The sequence below is a fragment of the Carica papaya genome, chromosome 9 (assembly GCF_054855325.1).
Source record: "Carica papaya isolate Zhongbai chromosome 9, ASM5485532v1, whole genome shotgun sequence".
Taxonomy (NCBI): domain Eukaryota; kingdom Viridiplantae; phylum Streptophyta; class Magnoliopsida; order Brassicales; family Caricaceae; genus Carica; species Carica papaya.
In genome coordinates, this window is record NC_142317.1 from 17528443 (window position 1) to 17535949 (window position 7507).

Below are 7507 nucleotides of genomic sequence, written 5' to 3' on the forward strand. Positions count from 1 at the left end.
CAAAAAAAATTCAAGAAATCTAAGACCGATTAAGAGGCGTAGTAGACTATGCAACATCTTGAAACACCGATTTAGGTAAGGATACCTCGCCCTATTTTCCATTACGGTAAAATGAAGCTTAACGATATATAATTTTGTATTTATGTGAAAATTTAAAAAATTCTAAAAATAATTATAGGTCACTAGTGGAAACGGAATCGGTTAGTTCATAATTGTCCTTATTTCTTATTTATTTTTATGTACTGTTCTACTTGCTTGTTATCATATTGTACATGTTCTTATTTTATAGTTTCTATGGTCTTATCAATTTATCTGCTTTACTCGATTATCTAGTTACTCGATCCCTTGTTATAATAAGCTATATCATCTGTATAAATATCGTCTAATTGATCTATAAATATATTATGAGATATTAATGTGCATTTGTTGATTATTTTGTTGATGAGAATCTTTATGTGAAAGACTTACTGGTACCAAGGGAAAGAGCGGACGATCCCAGTACATAGGGAACCCTACCGTGAATGTTACTTCAGTCGAACGGCGTTGAAAAGTCCCTTACCGGAAAGGTTCGAGAGATATGGTTCATCCTTATATCGAACGGGGTATCGAGCCGATGGAATATTTGGTGCCCATTATTGGACGGGGTATGGGGAGGCCGATTAATTATTAAAATTAGATATTGGGTTCACGAATAGAGGGACATCCCTATGGATCTTCAGGGGTACTAGTAAGCAAGTAAGAAAGGAAAATTGCTGGTTCTTGGTTTCTTCTGCGTGAAAATGAAAAGTAGTATGGATATGGGTTTCAATAGGTTAATTTTTGGAAAACTCGTAACGGTAATTATCAAACAATAGTTTTTAAGTTAAATGTATTTAATTAAAGAAATGGTTCAATTAGTTGTTTTTTTAATTTTTATCAATTTTTAATTTTTCATATTAGTGAGCAGTGTGATATTCTTATTAGACTAGTGTAACTGACCTTTCATTAATCATTTCATATCAAGAGGACCAGGATCCAGAACCCGATAAGTAAGAAGGCTGTGAGTAGTTTACCTCCCAAACCCCTTCAAGAGCTAGTGGAGATTAACTCTAGGACATTTATCAATTTGTTTTAAATCATTTAATTACTTTTTTTTTACGAGCCACTATAGTAGGTATATTCCCGTAACTCTATTGAGCATTCTAATTTACTATATAAAGAATGTAAACCCTAACTTATTATTCACTTCCGCATTTAATATAAATTCATTTGCATTAAGTTCCGGGCCTTTACATGTCTAAAGTGTATAATCCTTGTTAGCTTATTCTTATAGTTTGAATATGTATATATATTTTATATTATTATAGATATATCAGTATTTGGGATTACACATCATTATGTGTATATTGATATTTTGGATTGATAAATGTTATGAACAATCTATTTGTGGCTACATGAGCTACTTAAAAAATAGACCTAAAATTCTTTCTTGATGCTTTCAGCATTTCTTTCAATCTTTCTTTAATGCTATGATTTATATTTATGATGCAATATTTAGATAAAAAATAATAAGATAGTTTTTTTTATAAAATTAGCTCTATTAATTTCTTCACCACATTTGTTATTATGTTACGATGTGATCAATTTTAGGTGATCAGGAAATATAAGAAGAGTTAGAAAATAATTGGTAGAAAGAGGAGGAAAAACATAAGGAAATGAAATAGGAAAACAAGAGTAAACTGGAAGCCTTATAGAGATAAGTTCTCTTTTTTTTCCCTAATGCATAACACACAATTAAGTAGTAATTATAAAGTAGATTCGTTATAAGGAGTCATATTCTTCCAACGATTCCTAAATTTCATATTGTGAACTAACTCAAAACACATATTTGACTTTCTGTAAAATTAACTTTTTACTCTAAATAACAGAAAAATATAAAAGTACAATCTAAATTAAATATGTCCAAAAGTATATACGTGTAGTTACATTAAGCGATATGAAATCTATTTTGTTCATTCAATTCAATTTTTACTTTTTGTGTAATTACTAGTAATCCTTTACATGTTGAATTTGGTATATATTCATTAATTTTATTTTCGAATCACTTATATTTTTAGCTTAAATTCATTGAATGAAATTTTATTTCATAATCCTCCATATATAGGAAGATTAGTTAGAATTTAGTTCTCAAAAAACATAAATAAGAGAGTTTAATTATTATAATTGTAATATATTATTAAACTATAAAATATGGAAGAAATGTAGCAATTAATTTCTTAACAAAATGATGAAGCTTGTTTAGAAATTAAAGCAAATGGGACAATTACATACATATACAAATATTTTAACTTCTAATACTATACTATACTATATCTATTTTTACAATATAGTTTCTCAATGAGTAGTGTAATTTGACCCACAAACTAAATTTTTTTATGTAATTTCTTCATTTACAAATTGAAAATACATATATATATATATAAGGTTAATTTCTATTGTTGTTGGAAATATATTTGTTTTTTTATTTTTGATATTTTTTGTGGTACAGTTTGAGAGAAGGATTGTGGCTAATGGTAGAACCAGATGAAACAAAAGTTGTTGAATGCTATATGTTCAGTTTCCTTCATAGCTGATGCTAAGAACTAAAAACTCACAAGTCTTTAGTAATGTAAAAATATGTAATGAATAAAAATATGAGTTTGCAAGAAATAACTTATCATCACTCTTTAATCACTCTCTCACACAATACTTTACATACTAGTTGAATTTTTTCAATTGATCTGGAATCAACCGAGGAAATGTATTAAAAAGTTCTATTGTCAAGCATTAATTTAGATGGCATGGTGATGATTAACGAGACAGAAAAATGTCATAACCAATAAAAAATGATTTACAAGACACAAAAAATATTATAATCGAACAATAGAGTTAAAATAATGTGAGAATATTCTCAATTTACAGTGAACTCTTTAAAAGAATGTCTTTCACTCCTATAGTACTATGTATATGAAATAAAGTTTGTAAATAGGAAACAATTTGTTTAATCTCCAGTCTAAAAAGATGTTTTAAGCTAATGTTAATCCTAAATCAACATATCATCTTTACATTAAGATCCTATGATACCCGAATCACTGCTCAAAAGCTTTAACCCACAAATAAAATGAAAAATAAACCATTGTTATCATCATCATTATACATTTAAGTTGTTTATATAGGTAAGTTGAGCCACAAATTGAAGTTACCTATCCTTCTGTGAAGGCAGCTTCAGAATCTTACATTATGTATATCTTTTGGGAGTTCTGTCAACCATATTTTCTCTTGGGGTTAGCACTTATCATACAAGAAAAGGCATTGACAAGCTCATAATCCTTTTCAGTTATCAGAATTTTGGCTGCACTTGGGTCTGCAAGTAGAAGCTTAGCCATAAGGTATCCAACAATTGACCATGTTTGGAATAACCGTGCTTGTTTCTTGATCAACCTTCCTTTTTTCGTGTCATAGTATTAAGGCCACTTGTCTCTTGATATGCGTCTTTCAGCAACTTCAATAGTTCTTGCAGCGATTTATGGTCTTTTCATCTTTATGGTTGCAATAGTAAGTTGTAAAAAGTCCATTTTTAAAATCTTAAGCCACACTACCAACATTCCTTCCTTATTGCTTTATTTTATAAAACATTAACAAGGTGCCATATCCTATTGGATTCAAGCATGACAACTCAGGAAACTTCTACCTAAATATAACTTCTACAAAGGGTTCTCTGGAGCAATTAACAAAATATTAGCAGCAGAGAGAATATTTAAGCATAACAAACTAACCTGCCATAACAGAGTTGGCTAAGAAACACCGTTGTGGTAAGACCAAGACCTGCATTAGAAGGAAATGTAGTGAGAAATGTTGAAGATAATGAAGAAATAGATCATAAATAAATAATACGAGAGTAGATATCTTACGTGTTCTTAGGATCACTACAAGTGATTATTTGGCACATCTAACCTTCAAGAGTGGGATAACATATCTTAAATGGCATGTCTGCTACCAAATCTGCCCATTTTGCTTCAATAAGATCAAGTATGGCGTGTGACTAATGAACTATTGCCAGATTGCTTACAACAGACCACATGTTTTTTAGAGAAAAAAATTGGAAATCCATATGTGCTGTCTGTAAGTTTTCAATTGATTAACCTCCTTTATTAGGCATCCATTCCACCCACCAAGGAGAAATTTGATCTGGGTAAATGTTGAACTTATTAACTGCATCATTTCAATACTTCTCAATCTTGTAATGATAAATCTCATTCATTTTTCACAAATCAATCTAATAACACTCCTTGATGTGGAATGAAAGAGCAAGTAGGCGATTATTTAATGCTAGGATAAGATTAGCTAATCCATCTTCTGGAGCAAGCAATGCACGTGCACAGAGAAAGGCAGAATAAAATAGTGCCTGTAAGAAAAAAAAAAACATTAAGTGGAGTTACCACAAGAAAAGAAGGTAAACAAATAAGATCTCTTAGTTACCAACTTATAAATTTAAATAATAGCCGATTCATGTAGGCTACTGAGTCAGATTATAATTTGTTGTTTCCATCAACATGTTATAAACATACTTAATGCACAAACCAGATCTCCATGGTGTTAAACATGTAAGCTATGAACTATCTCAAAAAATATAAGCTAGAAACTATGCAATCTCTATCATTCTGGGGACTTGCACCATTCAGAAGTAACTAAAAATACAATGAGTAACAATTCCAATAGTTAAATATTTTTTGAATAGACTGGACTAGAATCATATACTTATTATACCTGCCAGAAACTCACTTGAGAAGCACCAAATATTATATCATTTTAACTCAAGCTTGTCAAGTACTTAATCCAAACTTTATTTTCAAACTTCCACTGTTATTTCCCAAATTAATTTAATTTTATAATTTCAACTCAAGCATAGTTGCTACAACAAGCCCCTATTACACCATGTGCAGAATTATTCTGTACCACCACTCTTTTGGTACAAAAGTTGCAAGCTCTAAAAATTCAAAAACTGAATACCAAATGTCCATTACCATTTCAAATGAACCATAAAGGCAATTTTTTCCTTACTTAAAATAAACAGTTGACAAGCACATATGGCCATTCAAACAACTGTTAGAACAAAAAAATAAATTTGTCCTGATGATTCCTTCATTCTACATAATAATTCTATATTCTAAATTAAAAAATATTATTTCAATACCAGGAGAACTAATTACCTAGATTTTGAGAGGATGACCATGAATTCCAATTGTGCAAGAATCATCAGTCACCAATAATGTAGGAAACATGTCAAAACCATAAACATGACAAACCTTCAATATTGTTTTAATTCCAATTTGCACGTCAACTCTCTCTTGAACAGATAGATCACCAGAGCACTCTCCATATGCACGCAATAAAATAATCCACCATAAACCTACAAAAGAAATAGAGGTAAAAAGAATTACAAAAAAGAAAAAAAAAGTAAAAACTCATCGTGATAAACAAACACAATGCATGTGTCATCTTCTGAACAACTTTTGGCATGATATAAAGTTTGTCCCATACTAGAATCAACTAGTGCAACACAGCCAATTGCTGCCTCTCTAAAGTGAGGATCCAATGCTTCTTCTGTAGCAGAATCATCACCATCTAAGGGAACAGTTCATACCATGAAACTAGCAAGCATCAACCCCTAATAACGACTGTAATAGTCCATCATTTTTTCCCAACTTTGCAAAGAAAGTCAAAAAGAAAATACGCATCAATTATGTTTGAGGTAATAAAGAGGCTAGGATATAATTTATCAGATGATCATGGCCCCACCAAGGATCACTCATATGTAGATTTACCTAGTACTCAAAGTATTTTCTAAATTACATCACTGCATGGGTTTCGTAGGTGCCAAAAGTCACATTCTCACAACTATAAAATAAGTAGTCAGTTTTATTCACAATATGGTTACATATCAAGAATATTCAATAACATAATCATAGTCCTGCAAAAATATTATAGCAAAGAACCATGTTGTCCTATGTACATTCAACCACACATAAAAACTAGTTACTAAGCAATTTATGGAATTATCTTGGCAACCAGATTTAAAAGTGAACTCATTAACAGAGGTTTAACTATGTGGACTACTTATGAGAAATTAGATGGATGCTTATTTGAAAAAATACATTTCTTTTATACGATGTTTTTTCATGATCAAAAAATGCCTAATTAGTAGAGGGATTTCTTGGGAAAACCCAGCTGAGATATGAACAACAAAAAGAAATATGCATATCACGTGCATCTGTTGCACTTTTTAATTTGTAGAAACAAGAAAAAAAGTAATTTAGTCAAAAAGATAGATGCAAATGATTAATTGCTAGAATTTCTAGCAAATGTGATCGTGCCCATAAGATTTCACATTACTTGCAACTGAAGGGTATGAAGGATCAAATTTCAAACAATGTCATACTCTTCCTTCAAAAGAAAGGCAATACTAGAAGGTATAAAGTCTCAGATAAAGACTTAATCATAATTCAGCACATTATAACTGGTGGGATAATTGGCAGCAATAGTTCCAATAGGATTCCCACAGTAATAAACCACAGAATCATGCAATAGGTCCCATATTTCATCCTGAATAGAATCTACAATGGCCTTCTAAAAGTTAGTAGTACCTGGTCCAGCTATACCATTAGATGTTAAACTCTTCTTTTACTGTTTCAATTGTTTAACATCCTTGAATTCTAGAACACTCGATGTGTTTCCCCCATTATTCAATTTAGTTCCTTAGCGCTATCCACAAACCATACTCCATTTTCTTCAGTAGTTATTCCCCCAAAATTTTCAGCATGTTGTCATTTGCAGCTCAGAAGCTGGAACCCGTAAGTGGTTCTATTCTTATGCAATCCACTTCTTAACCCCTTAACTAGTTGGGATCCCATGGAACCCAGTGGCGGAGTAGGACACATGAAAAATTGTTTATACCTTCGTGCCCTTTTCTTCGAAAAATTTATAACGCATTTTGGATGAAATCTTGAATCCAATTTGCTAAAACATGGATCAGAACTAAAACTACTAGGAATAATTCCAGATAAAAGTGGCAGAATTGCCTCAGAAGTTCCCATACACATAATGTTAATCAAATAGTTATAACACTCTCAAACCTCAAACCTTTCTTTTATCAAACTGAACCCAAGAGATTCCTAACTCAATCGAAATAATACCTTCATTCCGCTTCGATTTCAAGAATGATTAACCTTAAATCAGAAAATAAGCAAAAGAAACAAATCAAGGCATTAGATTCACAGCAAGTATTTTAGTAAAAACTTTCAACTAAATTAGACATATAGCCCAAAAGCCAAAAATTCAACAATAAAAAGGAAAATAAAATTTGACACTCAAGGAAGACTAATGAAATGATGCTATGAATCTACGTAAAATGTCTCTTCTTCCCCTTTATTTTCAAGGACCATAGAAGAATTATCTTTTAATATCCAGAAGTCATATAATAAGTGTACTT

General features: G+C 31.0%; 1 pseudogene across 1 annotated transcript; it reads right to left on the minus strand.

The window, feature by feature from the left end:
- Positions 1-2996: 2996 nt before the first annotated feature.
- On the minus strand, positions 2997-7239 carry LOC110825213 (neutral/alkaline invertase 3, chloroplastic-like; annotated as a pseudogene). The gene is made up of 4 exons (XR_015816599.1): positions 7212-7239; positions 5229-5428; positions 3930-4423; positions 2997-3843 (listed from the first exon to the last, which is right to left on the minus strand). The product of XR_015816599.1 is annotated as a neutral/alkaline invertase 3, chloroplastic-like (transcript).
- Positions 7240-7507: the final 268 nt, after the last annotated feature.